This window comes from Bubalus bubalis, chromosome 4, assembly GCF_019923935.1.
Source record: "Bubalus bubalis isolate 160015118507 breed Murrah chromosome 4, NDDB_SH_1, whole genome shotgun sequence".
NCBI classification, from domain to species: Eukaryota; Metazoa; Chordata; class Mammalia; order Artiodactyla; family Bovidae; genus Bubalus; species Bubalus bubalis.
In genome coordinates this window covers 100,416,763-100,439,470 of record NC_059160.1, presented here as the reverse complement: position 1 = coordinate 100,439,470, position 22,708 = coordinate 100,416,763, and the positions used below count along the sequence as shown (strand labels likewise).

Genomic DNA, 22,708 nt, shown 5'->3' with positions numbered 1-22,708 from the left:
CTACTGTGGAGACTGAAGAAATTCTTGTGGAGAGAAGAGAAGGAGGAGTGTGAGAGATTGGGGTGGGGGGGGGGGCGGTGGGGAAGGGCAAGAGAAGGGAGAGGAGACAGAGGAGGAAAAAAGAAAGTAAATTGGTTCTTGGATTAGAAGAGATAAAAAGCCAAGGATCAACAATGTGGAAACCTTGCTTAGAAACAGAGATCTCCTGCAACATCTACCAAGATGTTTATGTCTTAAAAAACCACCCAGAGTCTAACAAAGCCCATGAATAACTGCCACTTTTGAGTAAGACTTGTGTCTTTACGGATACTTCAAATTGGATTTCTTTATTGAGCCTAAGGAAGTGCTGATCATCTTCTGACATTTCACTACCACCCATAAATTGCAGATTAGTAAAAATCATTCAGGTGACTGTTGCCACAAGAATACATTTATTAATTAGGAGCTATATGCCCTAGATTCTCCAGGTTTTAGGGGGTGTAGTGAATTTTTGACTAGTATTGTTTCACTAATTTTGACTCTCTATCATACACTCACACCACATGCCATTTGTAACACTTTTTTTTAATGTGCATCTTAAGGACTCATATTTCCAGACCTGAACTTGTGTTGCTTCTATTGCTGGTACTAGCAAATATAAGGAGGCTTTTCAGAAAAAAAGGGAATAAAAAGCAGAACACAAATTTTGTGACAACAAATTGTAGAATTTCTCACTAGTAAGAGAACATTTCTTCCCCTCAAAATCAATCAGGCAGCAAGCATTTATTGAAAACCCAAAGAATGAACTGCATACGGCTCTTAAATAACAATCTTCAGGACTATAAATGCCAGCCAAATATTTATTTTCTATGTCACTCAGAAGATGAGTCATATGATGCCTTTCTGAACAGCTGATTAAAACACTTAACATTGATTCACCTTTTATCTAAAGATAAAATAAATTGAATGGGGAATTATTGAAGAGTTCTCAAATTTAGATTATGTAAATGTCTAGTGTTCTTATTCTTACTCTCGGGATGCAAACAAATAAGAAATTATTGAAGGGTTTTTACCTCGAAAAAGTACAAGTACTAAGTAAATTATATATCATTTTAAAATTAGAGTCATATATTTAGTGCCGATTATGTTGAATAGGGATGTGGGACAGGGACACTGCAAATTTCGTAAAAGTATCTGAAGCTCCTGTGAATATGATTTTTACTTTAATAAAATTTTTTAAAAATATTTATTTGGCTGCTTTGAGACTGAGGCATGGCATGCAGATCTTTGATGCATCATGTGGGACCTTTTATTGCGGTGCATAGATTCTCTACTTGCCTTGTGTGGGCTTAGTTGCTCTGCGGCATGTGGGGTTTTAGTTCCCCGTGAAGGGATCGAACCTGCAACCCATGCACTGCAAGGTGGAAAATCCATAGCTTTGACTAGACAGAACTTTGCTGGTAAAGTAATGTTTCTGCTTTTAAATATGCTGTCTAGGTTGGTCATAGCTTTTCTTGCAAGGAATAAGCATCTTTTAATTTCGTGGCTGCAATCACCATCTGCAGTGATTTTGGAGACCAAAAAAATTAAGTCTGACACTGTTTCCACTGTTTCCCCATCTATTTCCCATGAAGCGATGGGACCAGATGCCATGATCTTTGTTTTCTGAATGTTGAGCTTTAAGCCAACTTTTTCACTCTCCTCTTTCACTGTCATCAAGAGGCTCTTTAGTTCTTCTTCACTTTCTGCCATAAGGGTGGTGTCATCTGCATATCTGAGGTTATTGATATTTCTCCCGGCAATTGTGATTCCAGCTTCTGCTTCATCCAGCCCAGGGTTTATCAAGATGTACTCTGCATATAAGTTAAATAAGCAGGGTGACAATATACAACCTTGACATTTTCCTTTCCCTATTTGAAACCAGTCTGTTGATCCATGACCAGTTCTAACTGTTGCTTCCTGATTTGCATACAGACTTCTCCAGAGGCAGGTCAGGTGGTCTGGTATTTTCATCTCTTAAAGAATTTTCCACAGTGTGTTGTGATCCACACAGTCAAAGGCTTTGCTGTAGTCAATAATGCAGAAGTAGATGTTTTTCTGGAACCCTCTTGCTTTTTCAATGATCCAACTCATGTTGGCCATTTGATCTCTGGTTCCTCTGTATTTTCTAATCCAGCTTGAACATCTGGAAGTTCACAGTTCATGTACTGTTGAAGCCTGACTTGGAGAATTTTGAGCATTACTTTACCAGCATGAGAGATGAGTGCAATTGTCTGGTAGCTTGAGCATTCTTTGGCATTGCCTTTCTTTGGGATTGGAATGAAAACTGACCTTTTCCAGTCCTGTGCTGAGTTTTCCACATTTGTTGGCATATTGAGGGCAGCACTATCACAGCATCATCTTTCAGGATTTGAAATAGCTCAACTGGAATTCCATCACCTCCATTAGCTTTGTTCATAGTGATGCTTCCTAAGGTCCACTTGACTTCACATTCCAGCATATCTGGCTCTAGGTAAAGGATCACCCCATTGTGAGTATCTGGGTCATGAAGATCTTTTTTTGTATAGTTCTTCTGTGTATTCTTGCCACCTCTTCTGCTTCTGTTCAGTTCAGTTCAGTTCAGTCGCTCAGTCATGTCTGACTCTTTGCAACCCCATGAATCGCAGCACGCCAGGCCTCCCTGTCCATCACCAACTCCCGGAGTTCACTCAGACTCACGTCCATCGAGTTAGTGATGCCATCCAGCCATCTCATCCTCTGTTGTCCCTTTCTCCTCCTGCCCCCAATCCCTCCCAGCATCAGGGTCTTTTCCAATGAGTCAACTCTTCGCATGAGGTAGCCAAAGTACTGGAGTTTCAGCTTTAGCATCATTCCTTCCAAAGAAATCCCAGGGCTGATCTCCTTCAGAATGGACTGGTTGGATCTCCTTGCAGTCCAAGGGACTCTCAAGAGTCTTCTCCAACACCACAGTTCAAAAGCATCAATTCTTCGGCGCGCAGCCTTCTTCACAGTCCAACTCTCACATCCATACATGACCACAGGAAAAACCATAGCCTTGACTAGACGGACCTTTGTTGGCAAAGTAATGTCTCTGCTTTTCAATATGCTATCTAGGTTGGTCATAACTTTCCTTCCAAGGAGTAAGCGTCTTTTAATTTCATGGCTGCAGTCACCATCTGCAGTGATTGTGAAGCCCAGAAAAATAAAGTCCGACACTGTTTCCACTGTTTCCCCTGTTTCCCCATCTATTTCCCATGAAGTGATGGTACCAGATGCCATGATCTTCGTTTTCTGAATGTTGAGCTTTAAGCCAACCTTTTCACTCTCCACTTTCACTTTCATCAAGAGGCTTTTGAGTTCCTCTTCACTTTCTGCCATAAGGGTGGTGTCATCTGCATATCTGAGGTTATTGATATTTCTCCCGGCAATCTTGATTCCAGCTTGTGTTTCTTCCAGTCCAGTGTTTCTCATGATGTACTCTGCACATAAGTTAAATAAGCAGGGTGACAGTATACAGCCTTGACGTACTCCTTTTCCTATTTGGAACCAGTCTGTTGTTCCATGTCCAGTTCTAACTATTGCTTCCTGACCTGCATACAAATTTCTCAAGAGGCAGGTCAGGTGGTCTGGTATTCCCATCTCTTTCAGAATTTTCCACAGTTTATTGTGATCCACACAGTCAATACGATTTCTGTCCTTTATTGAGCTTATCTTTGCATGAAATGTTCCCTTGGTATCTCTAATTTTCTTGAAGAGATCTCTAGTCTTTCCCATTCTATTGTCTTCCTCTATTTCTTTGCATTGATCGCTGAGGAAGACTTTCTTCTCTCTCCTTGTTATTCTTTTGGAACTCTGCATTCAAATGGGTATATCTTTCCTTTTCTCCTTTGCCTTTCGCTTCTCTTCTATTCACAGCTATTTGTAAGGCCTCCTCAGACAACCGTTTTGCCTTTTTGCATTTCTTTTCCTTGGGAATGGTCTTTATCCCTGCCTCCTGTACAATGTCATGAACCTCCATCCACAGTTCTTCAGATACTCTATCAGATCTAATCCCTTGAATCTATTTGTCACTTCCACTGTATAATCGTAAGGGATTTGACTTAGGTCTTACCTGAATGGTCTAGTGGTTTTCCCTACTTTCTTCAATTTAAGTCTGAATTTGGCAATAAGGAGTTCATGATCTGAGCCACAGTCAGCTCCTGGTCTTATTTTTGCTGACTGTATAGAACTTCTCCATCTTTGGCTGCAAAGAGTATAATCAATCTGATTTCGGTGTTGACCATCTGGTGATGTCCATGGGTAGAGTTTTCTCTTGTGTTGTTGGAAGAGGGTGTTTGCTGTGACCAGTGCATTCCTTTGGCAAAACTCTCTTAGCCTTTGCCCTGCTTCATTCTGTACTCCAAGGCCAAATTTGCCTGTTACTCCAGGTGTTTCTTGACTCCCTACTTTTGCATTCCAGTCCCTGATAATGAAAAGGACATCTTTTTTGGGTATTAGTTCTAGAAGGTCTTGTAGGTCTTCAGAGAACTATTCCACTTCAGTTTCTTCAGCCTTACGGGTCAGGGCATAGACTTGGATTACTGTGATATTGAATGGTTTGCCTTAGAAATGAACAGAGATCATTCTGTTGTTTTTGAGACTGCATACAAGTACTGCATTTTGGACTCTTTTGTTGACTATGATGGCTACTCCATTTCTTCTAAGGGATTCTTGCCCACAGTAGTAGATACAATGATCATCTGAGTTAAATTCACCCATTCCAGTCCACTTTAATTCACTGATTCCTAAAATGTCAACGTTCACTCTTGCCATTTCCTGTTTGATCACCTCCAATTTGCCTTGATTCATGTTCAGATATTTGGTTAAACATTATTCTAGGTACGTCTGTGAGGGTTTCTGAATGAGATTAGCTTGAGTCAATAGACTGAGCAAAGCAGACTGTGTTCCTCAATGTGAATGGGTTTTGTCCAATTCCTCAGAGGCCTGAGTAGAACAAGAGGGAGGGTACTGGAGAATTCTCTATTTTCAAGCTGAGACACTTGCTTTCTTCTGTACTTGAACTAGAAAACTTACACCGTCAGCTCTTCTGGTTCTCAGGTCTTCAGATTTGAATGGGGTTGTGGAAAAGATGGTCATTACCTGGCAGAAGTTAAGAGAGCTGAGACTCATTTCAGAAGTTGAAGCTGGCAAGTGCAGGGTTGGGAACTGTGATGGAAACCTGGAAAATGAGGATCGTTGCCACTTTAAATAAAGAAGTTCCAAATGGCCTAGCATGACTCATCTTACAGGTTCATTTCCACTTCATTCTGGAAATGAAGTGGAATTTACCAAAATGTTGGCAAATGGCAGAGGAAGGACCAGCAGTCACAGTGAGTACCTCATGATGTGCCATTTAAAGAGATGATGGAGGTCTCCATATCTCCACCCTGGTGCCACCCACTGAGACTTGCTCATCTATAAAGAGGCTCTTTCACTGAGTGGATTTCTTTTCAATGCATCTCTGGAGTACTGCTGAGGTCAAAGTAGTCCCTATACAGTTTTGACAATTCTCTTTCCTTTTTGCCCTAGGAGAGCATCATCTACCAAAATGTGCTCAGTGGAATTCATAGTGAAGTGTGAAAGTCACTCAGTTGTGTCCAACTCTTTGTAACCCCATGGACTATACAGTCTATGGAATTCTCCAGGCCAGAATACTGGAGTGGGTAGTCTTTCCCTTCTCCAGGGGATCTTCCAAACCCAGGAATCAAACCCAAGTCTCCTGCATTGCAGGCAGATTCTTTACCAGCTGAGCCACAAGAGATATTCTGTTGGGTAAAAAGGGGTTTTACTGACAGCCAGGTTTAGAAACAGTAGGTTAACAAAGATAAATGAGTTTCTTTATACCAGGTTTTCTCATATCTTTCGATACATCAGTGCACATTGTGAATCTGCTAGAAACGGATATATCTGAAGCATCTTCCAAAAACTTTTGACCCTTGTATTAGTTAGGATACTGTTAGTTTTTAAGTTACAGAGGTCCAGCTTTGATAGGCATAAGCCATACTGGGAACTTATTGGCTCATAGAACCAAGGTTGAATCATAGACATGGTTGAATCTGGAGGCCTCAAATGATGTCACCAGTGTCTGTCTCTTTCCATCCCTTGGCTCAGCTCTTCTCTGGGTTAGCTTTGTTCTCATGAAGTCTGTCTCTGTGCAGCTCTAGGTTCAGTTCAGTTCAGTTCAGTCACTCAGTCGTGTCCGACTCTTTGTGACCCCATGAATTGCAGAACGCCAGGCCTCCCTGTCCACCACCAACTCCCGGAGTTCACTCAAACTCATGTCCATCGAGTCAGTGATGCCATCCACCCATCTCATCCTCTGTCGTCCCCTTCTCGTCCTGCCCCTAATCCCTCCCAGCATCAGGGTCTTTTATAATGAGTCAACTCTTCGCATAAGGTGGCCAAAGTACTGGAGCATCATTTAGCATCATTCCTTCCAAAGAACACCCAGGACTGATCTCCTTTAGAATGGACTGGTTGGATCTCCTTGCAGTCCAAGGGACTCTCAAGAGCCTTCTCCAACACCTAAAGTTACACATTCCACTTTGGAAAAAATTGCCATAGAGAATAGAACTTAAGTGAATTATTTTTTAATTGAGAAGTATTTATACCAGGAGCAATGAATTTATAATTATGAGATATAAAATATAATTTCTGAAGACCTTGTTTTTGCATAAAAATCTTCTTGATGACAGCCTATGGTATTGGTGCATGCTGATACTATGACAGTTCCTGATGGAAGCTGTCCCTCAGAGGAATGAATGTGCTTGTGAACTCAGCAATTGCTTACCAATTCCCTAACAGTCTCACATCCCCAAAATACTGCTTAATAATCTATACAGTGTTTTCTCATTGCTTCCAACATCATTTGGAAACACCTTGGTTTAACGAAGTAGGTTATCAACACATTAAGGTAATCATTTGTTGTTGTTGTGTGTGTGCTGTCAAGCCCAATTCTTTTTGATCCCGTGGACTGTAGCCTGCCAGGAGCCTCTGATGGGATTTTTCAGGCAAGAATACTGGAGTGAGTTGCCATTCTCTCCTCCAGGGGATCTTCCTGACCCAGGGATCAAACCCGTGTCTCCTGCGTCTCCTGCGTTGCAGGTGAGATCTTAACCAGTGAGCCATCAGGGAGGTGACAGTTTAATAACTACACACTACAGTATTTAAAGTGGAACCTTGAAAAAATCTTAAGCTGTTATTCTTATATTACTCTATAATCTCCAACCATGAACCTATTTTAATTGCATTGTTAAACAAAGAAAACAACTACAGAAGATATGCCCATTTGAAAACTTTCATCAGTTGTCAACTTTACTGTAAATTTATGACTAGACTGCAGATATATTCAACTGTGAATCACAGGATTCTTCATTAGTGTCTCAAATTGGCTCTAAATCATAAACATCATATCTCGACACTGGTAGGAATTGCTGAATAGTCAATATGAAAGAAGCTTCTCTTTAATTGGTCAACTAGTAATCATTTTAATTTTGAAGTGCATAATGGTAATGACTCTATTTTTATATATGGGATATTTTGAGGTATTTTGATATTTCTAACCTAAGGAAATTATTTCAGCAAGTTAGAAACTGAATTCCTTGGAGACACTCGTTACTTTTCCTATATATTTACTGTGTCTTTATAGTTAGGTAGGAAGAGCACTATAATGAAGGGAAACCACCTGGAATTTTTATAGCTGGAACCATGAACACTGTTCAATCTATTCCATGACACTGTTCAATGTTCTCTGGTGACAATATCTTGAGAAATTTGAAGATTCTTTAACAGTTTCTGAATCATCAAAAGAGATCCTAGTATGCCTAACAAAAACCTAACAACTAAATATTATTTATAATATTGCTTGAAAGCTAGTTATCCATATTAGCATCATATGTGTAACTTCTTTGAATTGTTTAATTAAACAGATCACTCTGAAACATAGTAGAGTTTCCAACACAATTCTCTGTCTCGAAGCTTTTGAATAAAAGGTTTATGTGTTCTTCTATATCAAAATATCTTTTTGGGAACATCTAATTTGTTTTTCAGTCATGAAGTTGTGTCTGACTCTTTATGACCCCACAGACTGCAGCACGCCAGGCTTCCCTGTCCTTCACTATCTCCTGGAGCTTGCTCAAACTCATGCCCATTGAGTTGGTGGTGCCATCCAACTATCTTATCTTCTGTTATCCCCTTCTCCTCCTGCCCTCAATCTTTCCCAGCATCAGGGTCTCTTTGTATCATGTGGCTAAAGTATTGGAGCTTCAGCTTTAGCATCAGTCCTTCCAATGAATATTCAGGACTGATTTTCATTAGGATTGACTGGTTTGATCTCTTTGCAGTCCAAAGGACTCTAAAGAGTCTTCTCCAGCACCACAGTTTGAAAGTATCAATTCTTCAGTGCTCAGCCTTCTTTAGGGTCCAACTCTCACATCCGTACATGACTACTTGAAAAAAATTGCTAATTGATAAATAGTTATTAATTGATAAATGCTCTATTCATATAATGTCATTTAATCCTCACAATGACTTAATGAAAAAGGTAAGATTTTGTTTTAAACCTCACTTCACAGAGGAGGAAACTAAGGCACGTGGAAGTTAGTTAAGTGCCTAATGTGACACACTTGCCAGTGGCAGAGTAGGACTAGGGAATTCAACTCCAGAATTAGTGATAGTAACCACGGTTAATATCCTGGTTGATTGCTTTACCTATGAGCAGATTACGTGACAACATGACCCAAGGCACAACTACAATGGGAACATCGAGCTTTGTCTCCAGCGTAGCAGAATCCTAGGCTGAGTGCACCGCACACGTGGCAGGGCCTGCCTGATGGTTCAGCACATTATGGTTATTGCATGGCTTTTGTTTCTTTGACTTCAGTTAAAAAGACTTTAACAAAGCGCCCATAAATAAGAGACCAAGTAAATAAAAATCTCATATTTGTACTGTTACACTAATAAGCTTAATAACAATAATCCACAAACATCTGCAATCATAAAATAAAAACTTCATTACCATTTCAATGCAGTCACTACAAATCCTCAGGTTAGCCAGTACACCAGCTGTGTCCTGGTGCTTCACAACACAAAACAGCAATTCATTCCGAATTACCACTCTCTGTTAGTGACTCTTGCTCTCTGGCTCCCATCCCAAACACTCCTGCTGTTCAGGTCTATTGTTTCTTCTCACTAGAAGCCTTTTATTTCCTGGGAAAGCTTGAAGGATTGTCTTCAAGAAAAACTAGGCCAGTCTTCTAACTTCTGATTTCCCACTATAGGTCCTTCCAATATTCTGGGCACACTTAGCCTTTCTTCCCCTCTATCCAGTTGCCTCTAACACACATTTCTAGGAATGTGAATAGAATATATTACCCAAAGAATGAAACTGAAGGAGTTAAGAAAGCTTATGCTCTTTTGTGGCTTTGTAAAATGAACTAGTCAAAGATTCAGATAATGAGCTTTAGTCTCTATCAGAGCTTTAGAGTTGAGAAAACTCTCTCTCCATAATTCCTGCCATGGGCCTCGAAGTCATCAAATTCCGTATAAAATTACAGAGGACTTCCCTTTGAGAGTTTATGGCCTTTGAACAGCAGGTTAAAACCAGATTGGGGGAAAATGAAGGACTGTCTTTGAACCACATGTAACTCGTATACCAGCTTATAGAAATTTTATACTGCTTATGAGATCATACTTACTAGGCAGTTCATTGTTATGCTGCAAAATACTTATCTATTCTCTTTTATCTGCAGCTTAAATGTTTTTGCAATCCTGAATACAATTGAAGAGAGGGAATGAAAAGATATCTGATTTTAGCCTTACTGGTGATATATAAGATTTCAGGAAAACACTGTCTTTTGCATTACCTCTTTCAGCGTATAAACATAACTAAGAGATTTGTTTCTGTTAGGATATGGAAATCCAAGTCTACTAACTATCAAAAATAGTGGTCATTTATGATTTCCTGTCAGACCTTAGAAAACACTGGAGAATATATTTTTTTGTACTATCTTTTGTTTTGTTATAACCTAGTATCTTGTATAGATGATTTCACATTGTTTTTCTGGGGACCTGGGGATCTGTTTATAAAGCTTTTTAGACCATCATCTGGGAGCTTTTTATGGGGCAGGTAGAGATCCTACTGGAGCCATGAGCTGGCTTCAGAGACCATCTTCCCCTTGGAGTATGGGAACTGATTAAAAATGAGATTAATCTAAAGCTTGTACCACACATATTTCACCTCTTTGGTGATGTGCCTATTTTGACCCCATCAATAAAAGAGAGCTGCTCTGCCTGTTGAAACAGAGTAGAACTCTGCTGAGAAGAAATGTGGCAGCCATTCATAAAACCATACATCCTTTCAGCCTGTTATACAAATGAAATGTCGGTACATGGCAAATCAAAGGCAGAAGGTAAGAGAGTAGAAGAGACCGTCTACAGGGTTCCATTGTACATTATAGGGATAGACAGTGGAGAAAAATTGGTAATAGACATGGCAATGGACTCATTTTCATGTGAGCTCGTTAATCTTCTCTAGGGCTGCCTTTAAATCTTGACCACAAATTTTCCACGAAGAAGTAGAGGCAATGTGATATGAAGAATGGAGTAAATGGGATGCTCTGAAAAGTTGATTCATTTTGAACACCAAGCTAAGGGTAGGCTAACCTATTTCTTATTACTTCTATGTAATCTCTCTGGTAGCTAGCACATGGTACTTGACATATTTGTCAAGATAGAGAAATAAAGCAACATCTGTTTGCAGAGTTCACTGGCAGATCCACACATTGTGGGCCGTTTTGACAATTGGTTTCTAAAAATAGATTGAGGACAAATGTAGGCATTCTTTGGCCTGGTTAGAGTCATCACAGAATGCCTGCATGAGCTACTCCTGGCACCTAAATACCTATTTTTAGGAGGCCTCAAGGACTGAGTTGTAGTTACTGTGTAGACATCTATGAAGTTCCCCATAATTCTTAGATGATGGATTTCAATTCTGAACTTTCAGAAATAAGATTCAAGTTAAAGGACTGAAAACACTTATTAAGCACTACCTTGAACATTGTTTCACCATTGCAAGATATTGTATTATAACATACCATTTCAAATTTCTGTGATTGTGGTTTTCAGTCTGTCTGCCCTCTGATAGAGAAGGACAAGAGGCTTTAGGAAGCTTCCTGATGGGCGAGACTGACTGAGGGGGAAACTGGGTCTTGTTTTGATGGGTGGGGCCATGCTCAGTAAATCTTTAATCCAATTTTATGTTGATGGATGGAGTTGTGTTCCCTCCCTGCTATTTACCTAGGGCCAAACTAGAGGCTTCCTTGTTAGCTCAGACTGATAAAGTGTCTGCAAACAATGTGGGAGACACGGGTTCAATCCCTAGGTTGGGAACATCCCCTGGAGAAGGAAATGGCAACCCACTCCAGTACTCTTGCACTCCATGGCACTGCAAAGAGTCGGACACAACTGAGCAACTTCACTCACTTCACTTAAACTATAGGTGAAGGTAATGAAGATCTAATCACATGGATCACAGCCTTGTCTAACTTAATGAAACTATGAGCCATGCCGTGTAGGGCCACCCAAGATGGACAGGTCATGGTGGAGAGTTCTGACAAAATGTGGTCCACTGGAGGACAGAATGGCAAACCACTTCAGTATTCTTGCCTTGAGAACCCCATGAACAGTATGAAAAGGCAAAAAGATAGGACACTGAAAATTGGATACCCCAGGTCGGTAGGTGCCCAATATGCTACTGGAGAAGAGTGGAGAAATAACTCCAAAAAGAATGAAGACACAGAGAGAAAGCAAAAACAACACCCAGTTGTGGATACGATTGGTGATGGAAGCAAGGTCTGATGCTGTAAAGAGCAATATTGAATAGGATCCTGGAACATTAGGTCCATGAATCAAGGCAAATTGGAGGTGATCAAACAGAAGATGGCAAGAGTGAACGTTGACATTTTAGGAATCAGCGAACTAAAATGGACTGGAATTGGGTGAATTTAACTCAGATGACCATTATATCTACTACTGTGGGCAAGAATCCCTTAGAAGAAATGGAGTAGCCATCATAGTCAACAAAAGAGTCCAAAATGCAATACTTGGATGCAACTCAAAAATGACAGAATGATCTCTGTTCATTTCAAGGCAAACCATTCAACATCACAGTAATCCAACTCTATGCCCTGACCAGTAAGGCTGAAGAAACTGAAGTGGAATAGTTCTTTGAAGACCTACAAGACCTTCTAGAACTAATACCCAAAAAAGATGTCCTTTTCATTATCAGGGACTGGAATGCAAAAGTAGGGAGTCAAGAAACATCTGGAGTAACAGGCAAATTTGGCCTTGGAGTACAGAATGAAGCAGGGCAAAGGCTAAGAGAGTTTTGCCAAAGGAATGCACTGGTCACAGCAAATACCCTCTTCCAACAACACAAGAGAAGACTCTATACATGGACATCACCAGATAGTCAACACCGAAATCAGATTGATTATATTCTTTGCAGCCAAAAATGCAGACGCTCTATACAGCAAAACAACACCAGGAGCTGACTGTGGCAAAGACCATGAGCTCCTTATTGCCAAATTCAGACTTAAATTGAAGAAAGTAGGGAAAACCACTAGACCATTCAGGTATGACCTAAATCAAATCCCTTCTGATTATACAGTGGCAGTGAGAAATAGATTTAAGGGCCTAGATCTGATAGATAGAGTGCCTGATGAACTATGGATGGAGGTTCATGACATTGTACAGGAGACAGGGATCAAGACTATCCCCAAGCAAAAGAAATACAAAAAAACAAAATGGTTGTCTGAGGAGGCCTTACAAAGAACTGTGAATAGAAAAGATGTGGAAGGCAAAGGAGAAAAGGAAAGATATATCCATTTGAATGCAGTTTCAAAGAATAGCAAGGAGAGATAAGAAAGCCTTCCTCAGTGATCAATGCAGAGAAATAGAGGAAAACAATAGAATGGAAAACACTTAGAGATCTCTTCCAGAAAATTAGAGATACCAAGTAAACATTTCATGTGAAGATGGGCTCAGTAAAGGACAGAAATGGTATGGACCTAACAGAAGCAGAAGATATTAAGAAGAGGTGGCAAGAATACACAGAAGAACTATACAAAAAAGATATTCATGACCCAGATATTCACGATGGGGTGATCACTCACCTAGAGCCACACATCCTGGAATGCGAAGTCAAGTGGGCCTTAGGAAGCATCACTACGAACAAAGCTAATGGAGGTGATGGAATTTCAGTTGAGCTATTTCAAATCCTCAAAGATGATGCTGTGAAAGTGCTGCATTCAATATGCCAGCAAATTTGGAAAACTCAGCAGTGGCCACAGGACTGGAAAAGATCAGTTTTCATTCCAATCCCAAAGAAAGGCAATGCCAAAGAATGATCAAACTACCACACAATTGCACTCATCTCACACGCTAGTAAAGCAATGCTCAAAATTCTCCAAGCCAGGCTTCAACAATATGTGAACCACAAACTTCCAGATGTTCAAGCTGGTTTTAGAAAAGGCAGAGGAACCAGAGATCAAATGGCAAACAGTCATTGGGTCATCAAGCGAGAGAGTTCCAGAAAAACATCTACTTCTGCCTTTCACTGTGTGGATCACCACAAACAGAAAGATGGGAATACCAGACCACCTGACCTGCCTCTTGAGAAACCTGTATGCTGGTCAGGAAGCAACAGCTAGAACTGGACATGGAACAGCAGACTGGTTCCAAATAGGGAAAGGAGTATGTCAAGGCTGTGTATTGTTACTCTGCTTATTTAACTTATATGCAGAATACATCATGAGAAACGCTGGGATGGATGAAGCACAAGTTGGAATCACAATTGCTGGGAGAAATATCAATAACCTCAGATATGCAGATGACACCACCATTATGGCAGAAAGTGAAGAACTAAAGAGCCTCTTGATGAAATGAAAGAGGAGAGTGAAAAAGTTGGCTTAAAACTCAACATTCAGAAAACAAAGATCATGGAATCTAGTCCCATCACTTCATGGCAAATAGATGGGGAAACAGTGATAGACTTTATTTTTTGGGGCTTATTAAAAAGCAGAGGCATTAGTTTGTCAACCAAGGTCTGTCTAGACAAGGCTATGGTTTTTCCAGTAGTCATGTATGGATGTGAGAGTTGGACTATAAAGAAAGCTGAGTGCTGAAGAACTGATGCTTTTGAACTGTGGTGTTGGAGAAGACTCTTGGGAGTCTCTTGGACTGCAAGGAGATCCAACCAGTACATACTAAAGGAAATCGGTCCTAAATATTCATTGCAAGGACTGATGTTGAAGCTGAAACTCCAGTACTTTGGCCACCTGATGCGAAGAGCTGACTCATTTGAAAAGACCCTGATGCTGGGAAAGATTGAAGGCAGGAGGAGAAGGGGACAACAGAAGATGAGATGGTTGGATGGCATCACTGACTCAATGGACATGAGTTTGAGTAAATTCCAGGACTTGGTGATGGATAGGGAGGCCTGGCATGTTGCAGTCCATGGCATTGCAAAGAGTCGGACAGGACTGCGTGACTGAACTGAACTGATTGAAAATTCAGTAGACTCACATGTGCAGGTTGTATAGGCTGGGTTCAAAGTACACTATTTTGCAAAGGGACTTGGAAATTTAACTGACTTTGAATATCACCGGTCAGGTGGCAGGGCATGTACCTGTGTCAGTATATGACAGGAGAAGTCAGATTCTGGGAGGCAAGACAACTTTGAATAGCGATTCAGTCACTTATTTGATAGTTCCACCTTGTTACAGGGTATGACATTCAGCACCTTTTGTAGACACAGATAGAGTGGACAGCTGGATAACTTTTCTGGAATGTTTAGAATACTGAATTAAAAGCTGGAAGACCCTTAAAGGAGACACAACCCTCAAACACTCTTAACCAGGAAATATACTATGTGCTAAGTTGCTTCAGTCATGTCCGACTCTTTGCAACCCCATGGACTGTAGCCTGCCAGGCTTCTCTGTTCATGGGATTCTCCAGGCAAGAATACTGGAGTGGGTTACCATGCCCTCCTCCAGGGGATCTTCCCGACCCAGTGATTGAAGCTGTGTCTCTTACATCTGCTGCATTGGCAGGTGGGTTCTTTACCACTAGCGCCACCTGAGAAGCTCAGATATACTATAAATACATACACACACACACACCATGTGCAATATTTTTTGTTTAGAAAATATTCATATATTTGAGGTAAATTTAATATCTTCATGCACTTGGCAATCACCTAGGAATAATACATAATAAACCTAGCAAATAAAATCCATATTAATCAGAATATATGGTTTAGTTTAGAGGACAGGATACTGTTAAACGCAAAAGTGAGACAACAGAATTCTTTATGAAGAAAAGCTTGATTCAAGTAAGCAAATAATGTTAATGTTTTATCCAAGATAAGATTAGGTTCAAATTTCTTGTTTTTGTGATAACCTCTAACAAGTCTTTCTGTAATTTGATATTTTATTCATCCTTTTCTCTCTTCACATGTTATCTTGACTTACATCCTGATATTGGGGATAAATACCCTTTCAATGCTTCCATTCTGTCTTCTTGATCAATAGATTTCTTTAATATAAGAAATTTTCCAAAGGCCGGGTAAGTCATCCTGTCATTAAAATGTATTTTGATTTCTAAAGATGATTCATCCTAATTTGAAAATCCTTCTCAACTTCTCAGAAACTCAAGGGTAGACTAAATTGGCAGTAACTGAAGAAAAAAAAAATGTGTGAATATTAAACTCAGCTAAAGACAATCTGGGATTTAGGGGTGAAGGCAGAACTGGAAGTGGGGGCAGAGGAAGGGGATAATTAAAACCACTTTGATTAAATTTAGCATATTGAAATATTTCAACAAAATGAGAATGATCATTCATGCCCCGAGGGAAAATTGCCATTCCATTCTGGATGGAATTCCTATTTTTGAGAACTGCAAATTTGCTAAAGTAGTAGGTTCATCCAAAATTAGCTTGTAAAATGCTTGCAATAAGCAACATCTCCAAATCATGGTTGAATGGCATTTTGTTCAGATATTTCATGATGAAATATCTCACGTAGGTTAAAGCACAATTATGAAAATGTCTTCTATTTCTTCACAGTTTTATTACCACATTTTGTAAATTAATATCATATACCATGCTAATATTAGCCAAAAATAATATACCTCTAGGCCTGGCAAGGATATGCAGCTTCTTTACTTGAGAACCAAGGGAGGCTGTCCCTAAAAATGTGTGAGATTTTTCATCCAGTGAAACATTGCTAACGTCATGGTTGGTCACCAGCCTCATAACTTATCTCAGCAAGTCAAATGAGAACTATTTATTAAATGATGGTAGTGTGCAAAATCCTGTATGATAATGATTGAATGACACAATATTAGTTTAATAAAAAAGAAAAGAAAAAAAATTGTAGTACGGGGTGACGTGTAATAAGTGCTCAATAATGATTAATTCCTTTCTTTATTTTTAATGGGGAAGGGGGGTTAGGATAAAGAGAAGTAGGAAGAAGTTAAGTGGCATTCAAGGAAAGGCCCCGTGGTTTGAGGTGTTCTCAGGGTCAAGGAAGGGGTTACACTGATCTGCACTCTTCCTTTCAGATCTATTGGTAAATCAAGGTGCTGCTGCTGCTAAGTCACTTCAACTGTGTCCTACTCTGTGTGACCCCATAGATGACAGCCCACCAGGCTCCCCTATCCCTGGGATTCTCCAGGCAAGAACACTGTGAGTGGGTTGCCATTTCCTTCTCCAATGCATGAAAGTGAAAAGTGAAAGTGAAGTCGCTCAGTCGTGTCCGACCCTCAGCGACCTACGGACTGCAGCCCACCAGGCTCCTCCGTCTGTGGGATTTTCCAGGCAAGAGTGCTGGAGTAGGGTGCCATGGCCTTCTCTGAATCAAGGTGCAGGTTTTCACTGTGGCCAGTTTGCCTTAGAGGTATAGTGAAAACAGAGATTGACCTTTCTCACGGGAACTGAATCCACAATCTTGTCCTCTCTAGTCATCATTCCAGTAAAATATAAGAGCAATATCAATGAGTGGTGGATTTAGAAATCATGTTTAACTTTAACCCTTTGACAGAGACATCAATCCTCTCTCTCTTAACAACTATACCTAAGAGACCCACAATTCTTTCATTTGGAAGAATCTGTTGGAAAATTATTTATGTTATTTTGACATTTATATAGTTAAAGGTAAATCCCTGGTAGGGTTATAAACCACAGGTATTTTCAAACCTACATAGCCCCCTGATCTTTAAATAGTCCCAAGGCACCCTAGGCCACCTTGAAGTTAGAATCCAACCTGAGCATCTGATAAGTTCTCACTCTTTTCCTGCCTTGAAGAAGATCCAAAAGCAGGGAGTCAGGTCCTCTGGTTTCTAGAGGGATTGAATCTACTGAGGGAAGTGGCTTTGTAAACAATGGAATTAGTGCCCCAACAATAAAAACTTTGATTTATTTCTCCTCTATAGATCTGGTGAATTTGGTACTGTGATGGATCATGAAAAGAGAGCCTTTCCCCCTTCTCCTTGAATTGAGTTCATCTTGATATATTTTGGTGACAGAATGTGGTGGAAGTGATGCTGTGTAATGATACCTCTTGGAACTCTATAAGAAGCCCAAGAAACATGAAGAGATCTTGTGGAGGAGGACCCAGGTGCTCAGTCACAGACCCCAGCTGAGCCTCCAGCGGTGTGTGAGTGAGCCATCTTGGATTCCAGCCCAGGCCAGTCCCTGGAGAGCAGCCCCAGCTGACAGCATGTGGAGTGGAGGAACCGCTTAGCTGAGGCAATTAACTCACAGTATCTTTAAGGAGAAAATGATGACTGTGGTTGTTCTAAACACTGAGTTTGGAGTGCTCTGTTATGTATCAAACCCCATAGAGACATGAATACTCTACAAGTTTGCTTTGCATCCAATGGCATTGATTTGTAAGATGGCTGGCAGTGGAGTAGCTATGTTTCTGAAATATTTTTTCTTAAATGTAATTGCTGAGAGTGGATAAAAATCAAAGTTGGGGCCATGATGGGAAGAGCTCCATGCATACTTAAATCACTGGAAAACGGGTGAAGAAGAATGCTGTGGAGACAGTGAGCGGTGCTGGGGAAGAGGTGTCTGTGTGGGGGAGGGCTGCGGCAGTATTACGTGGTCACTGTCATGGCTAGTATGCCCTGGGCGAAGTTCCTGGACTTCCAACTTCTGCCCAGATTTTTTGAGTTGCCTGAGTAGATCTTCATTCTTTTATTATTTTCATATTGAATTTGAAGCTCTTTTACATAAACGTAATTTTCTTCAGCATCTGTTGATTTTTTTGGACCGTGAAATTTAGCAGGATATTAAAAGCATGAAGACTTACATGGCATAATGCTGAGTTATGCAAGTTTGAAATAAAACTTTATCTAATTCTATCACAGAAGTCTGTGTTTTAGAAGCATAAGGCCTGCCAAACTCACATAACTTACATTTACATTTGTGAATGCCACCTCATTCTCCTCCCAAGATGCTTCTTTGTGCACCAGTGTGGTGGGCCAGTAGAAAATGCATTTGCCAAGAGCCTGGGTCAGGTGCCAGCTGCTTTTGGGCTCCTCTGATAGCCATGTCCCTTCTGGAGAGGACAGGTTGCCAAGGAAGTAGCAGAAGTCAGAACCGAGTCAAGGTCAGGAGACAATGGACATGGAATCAACTCTAGTGGAAACGGGCAGAGTTCACCATGGGATGCAGACATTAGGTACAAGGCCAAGAATTTGACCAGAACCATTCAGGCTGGTATTGAATTTTAGGGCTCTGAGTTTCCTATTTATCCTATGATGAAGCAGTTAAATTCTGGGGGAAGAAATGGGCTAGAAAGTGTAGGATGTTATTTTTGTGCCTGCTTAGAAGTAAAAGGGTGCTTGGCTTTTGAGCATTGAGCCAAGAGGACTGATGCTAAAGTACTGGGTGGATAAAACAGGTAATAAAGGGAGGTGTGATGTGTCAGACAGAAGAAAGCAGGCAGAAAGCAAGAATGTAACCAGTCATGAAGGAACGGCAATAGAGAGAGTTCAGTTTTGGGTAGCAGAACTTAGAAAGATTCCTGGATGCAAATTGGTACAAATCATGGAAGATTTTAAAATATTATCTATAGTCAAATCATGTGGGAAAGCAAGGAGCAACAATAAGCATCAGAAAGATTACTGGATTGAGAATCAAAAAAGCTGTAATATAAACCTAGTATAGAAGCTGACTAGCTTACTGACCTTTAGTAGGTCATTTTGTACCAAGAAATCAATGGCAGAATGAAAGGATTGGTACAATCAAATAGTTGCATAACAACTGACTTTGAGTACCCATTTACTATTAGAATCTGTGCTGTGCTCCCCAAGGATGAGCTTCTGGGATGAATAGACTATAGATCGCATATTCAGATTCTAAACAGAGTCCCATCTTTGCTGTTACTGAAATCTTCCTATATCTAAAACCCCATTTAGCTATGCGTCTACATGCTTCCCTGGTAGCTCAGATGGGAGAGAATCTGCTTGCAGTACGGGAGACCCAGGTTCAGTCTCTGGGTCGGGAAGATCCCCTGGAGAAGGAAATGGCAACCCACTCCAGTATTCTTGCCTGGAAAATTCCATGGACAGAGGAGCCTGGCGGGCTACAGTCCATGGAATCACAACCACTGATGACGTCTACATGCTTATTTATTTATTCATTTTTAGTGTTGAACTTAGAAGTCAGAGTTTATTTTCATGATTAATTTGACTGTCAACCTTCAGTCTATAGGAAACAGTCTAATGTTATTGGCATTAGAAATGTGGAAACAACTCTTGTCCTCACTCAAGACCAGGATTCTTAAGTGTGGGTTAGAATCTGGGCATAGAGTCCTTGAACCATCCTTTATGAACCAAAACGAGGGAGGGCTGCCATGAGTGTGGGTCAGAGGGGTGAGATCTACCAAAACTGGGGGATCTGAGTATATGAACCTCAACTCTGTCTCTTGGCAGTCAGCATGTAGGGACTTGTTTGAGGGTAAAGGATTGTGGATCTTTAGCTAAAAGACACATGTTATCTGTAGGACAGAGGTCCTGATCCATCAGAGTTCTTTAGTAGTTCCCTTGAGACAGACAGGGAACACAAAGGGCAACTGTTTTATATAGATTAAGAAATATATTGTCCTATGTACTGGTTGCTACTTGTTTTCCAAGAGACAAAAACGTATTCTACTTTTCTCTCCCAAATTCTGCATAAGAGTGTTCTGAGACGTGTATTGAAATAGTGGCCTCAGTTTCCTCTTCTCATTCATGGAGAAGATGGAACAACAGGCCCTGGACACAGACTAAACTTTGCTTTTATAGTTAACAAATATACCATCAGTTTTAGCAATATATGCTGCTGCTGTTGCTGCTGCTGCTAAGTCACTTCAGTCGTGTCCGACTCTTGTGCGACCCCATAGACGGCAGCCCACCAGGCTCCCCTGTCCCTGGGATTCTCCAGGCAAGAACACTGGAGTGGGTTGCCATTTCCTTCTCCAATGCATGAAAGTGAAAAGTCAAAGTGAAGTTGCTCAGTCATGTCTGACTCAACGATCCCATGAACTGCAGCCTACCAGGCTCCTCCGTCCATGGGATTTTCCAGGCAAGAACACTGGAGTGGGTTGCCATTGCCTTCTCCGTTACCAATATATACTTCTAAGTAAATTACTAAGGATCATTCTAATTATGGTCAGCAACATGACTGCAATTCCAAACTAAAGGTGCTTACTCCACACCAGGCACTATACCAAGTACCAGCGTCATGTAACTCACTGAATGCGCCCAAGAATGTGATGCCATTGGTATTATAATCCCTTTTCTCATATATGAAGATTTGGTGGATGGGAAAATGCAAATTATTTAACAACTAGTCCCACCAGATCAGTGACAGATCTGAAGTGGTACACAGATATCCTAGTGTTAACAGGTTGAAAATTAGACCTCTCTTCTTCTCGACTCTCTTCCCAGTTAAGTTAAAATTCTTTTTTTGAGTCTCAGTTTAACTGTTACTTCTTCAAAAGGTTCCCGTCCACTGAGGGCCTGGCTAGTGTTCTCTCTGAATGTCCTCATAATACTGTCCCTGTGAGTGAAGCCCATCATGTCCCTAACAGCTTAGGGGCTGTCACCCTCATCAGAACAATATCCTTTTAATTACGTTCCTCATCCTACCTCTTCTTTGATGAATGGATGTATTCTTTGGGGGGGGGGGTGTCTATCAGTTTTTATCATGATTAGTTAAATTTTGTATTTTCGTATGATTATAACCATACACACATACATATGCAGATATGTGTGTGTGTGTGTATATATATATATATATATATATATATATTTCCAATTATGTTGACAACAAATAATGGCCCTTGAGTTGACATGGGTTAATGACAGTAGAAGAGAGGTGATCACAACATGTACATCCCAATATTTGTGCCAAGTAATGATCAAATAGCTTCACATTTATGCCACCTAAAGATTCATAGGTGTTCATGCAGAGAGCATGTGTGGGAAAGAGCACACTTGTTTATGGTGCTGGAGCCCACTTGAGTCACTCCTGGTTTCAAAAGAGTGGCTCTTAGGGTACTCACTGATACTAATTTGAATTTTACTGGTGTTGAAATTCTGCCTCCATTAATGTTGTAATTTTGATGTATTTTTGTAAATGCATGAGTCAGGAGCAAAATGCATTCATATCTGGTTTTATATTTATATATTTTTATACAACATTGTAATGTAATTAATTTAAATCAACACTAGGTGTCTGGAAGGATTTATTTTTACCCATAAAAAGGAGATCTTTATGTTTTCCAAATCTGAAAAACACTGGATAAGACAGTAATTTCCATGAAGTCAGAACTTCTGTTTTTCTCTTGTTCACAGCTTTATTTCTACATCTAGTAGTCTGTGCCCACTACCAAAAACGTGTGTGCATACATGCTTCAGCCATGTCTGATTCTGTGTAACTCTATGGACTGTAGCCTGTCAGGCTCCTCTGTCCATGGGATTCTCCAGGCAAGAATACTGGAGTGGGTTGCCATGCCCTCCTTCAGGGGACTTTTCCAACCCAAGGATTGAACCTGAGTCTCTTAGGGCTCTACACTGGCAGGCAGGTTCTTTACTGCTAGTGCCACCTGGGACGCCCACTAAAAACACAGTATGTTCTTAATAAGTACTTGATGAATAAATAGAGGCTAGATCTTTCATCTTACTGATGAATTCTTTCTTTTCCTTATCTGTCCTCTTGTGTGAGGTCCATTCTCTGGGCTTCACAAGGAACGAGCATTGGCTTATCTGACTTTCTTTTTCTGCTAACCTGATGCCATGCCCTGTATTGTATCTGCTTCTGACAACACCCTCGGTAATCCCCACACTGCTGTCAGTCTTGCAGAACCTCTCAGAAAAAAAACAGGACATATTGCTTTATAAAATCAGTGATCACCAGTCTCCTTTTCATACCAAACATTTTTAGAGCACTTTGTAATATGATCCAGTTTTCTGAAAGTTTCCAAAAACTTTCAAAGAGCATATCTTTGCATGACCATATTTAGAACACTATATCTGGTGAAAACTGAGCATAATAACACAGGAGATTTCTTTGACATGAAGTCATTGAAGCCCCCAAATAAGAGACAGGACAAAATAGGCTTACTCTCTTTTAAATGTA

At 40.4% G+C, this 22,708-nt stretch overlaps 1 long non-coding RNA gene across 2 annotated transcripts in view; it reads left to right on the top strand.

The window, feature by feature from the left end:
* LOC112584635 overlaps nt 1-18,638 on the top strand; it is a 43,954-nt gene extending 25,316 nt beyond the window's left edge. The window contains exons 2-3 of one of the 2 annotated variants that reach the window (XR_003108961.3): nt 10,553-10,670; nt 17,509-18,638. This is a non-coding gene — a long non-coding RNA (uncharacterized LOC112584635). The remainder of the gene's footprint in view (nt 1-10,552; nt 10,671-17,508) is intronic. The other variant, XR_003108962.3, reaches the window with a different exon arrangement.
* Nucleotides 18,639-22,708: the final 4,070 nt, after the last annotated feature.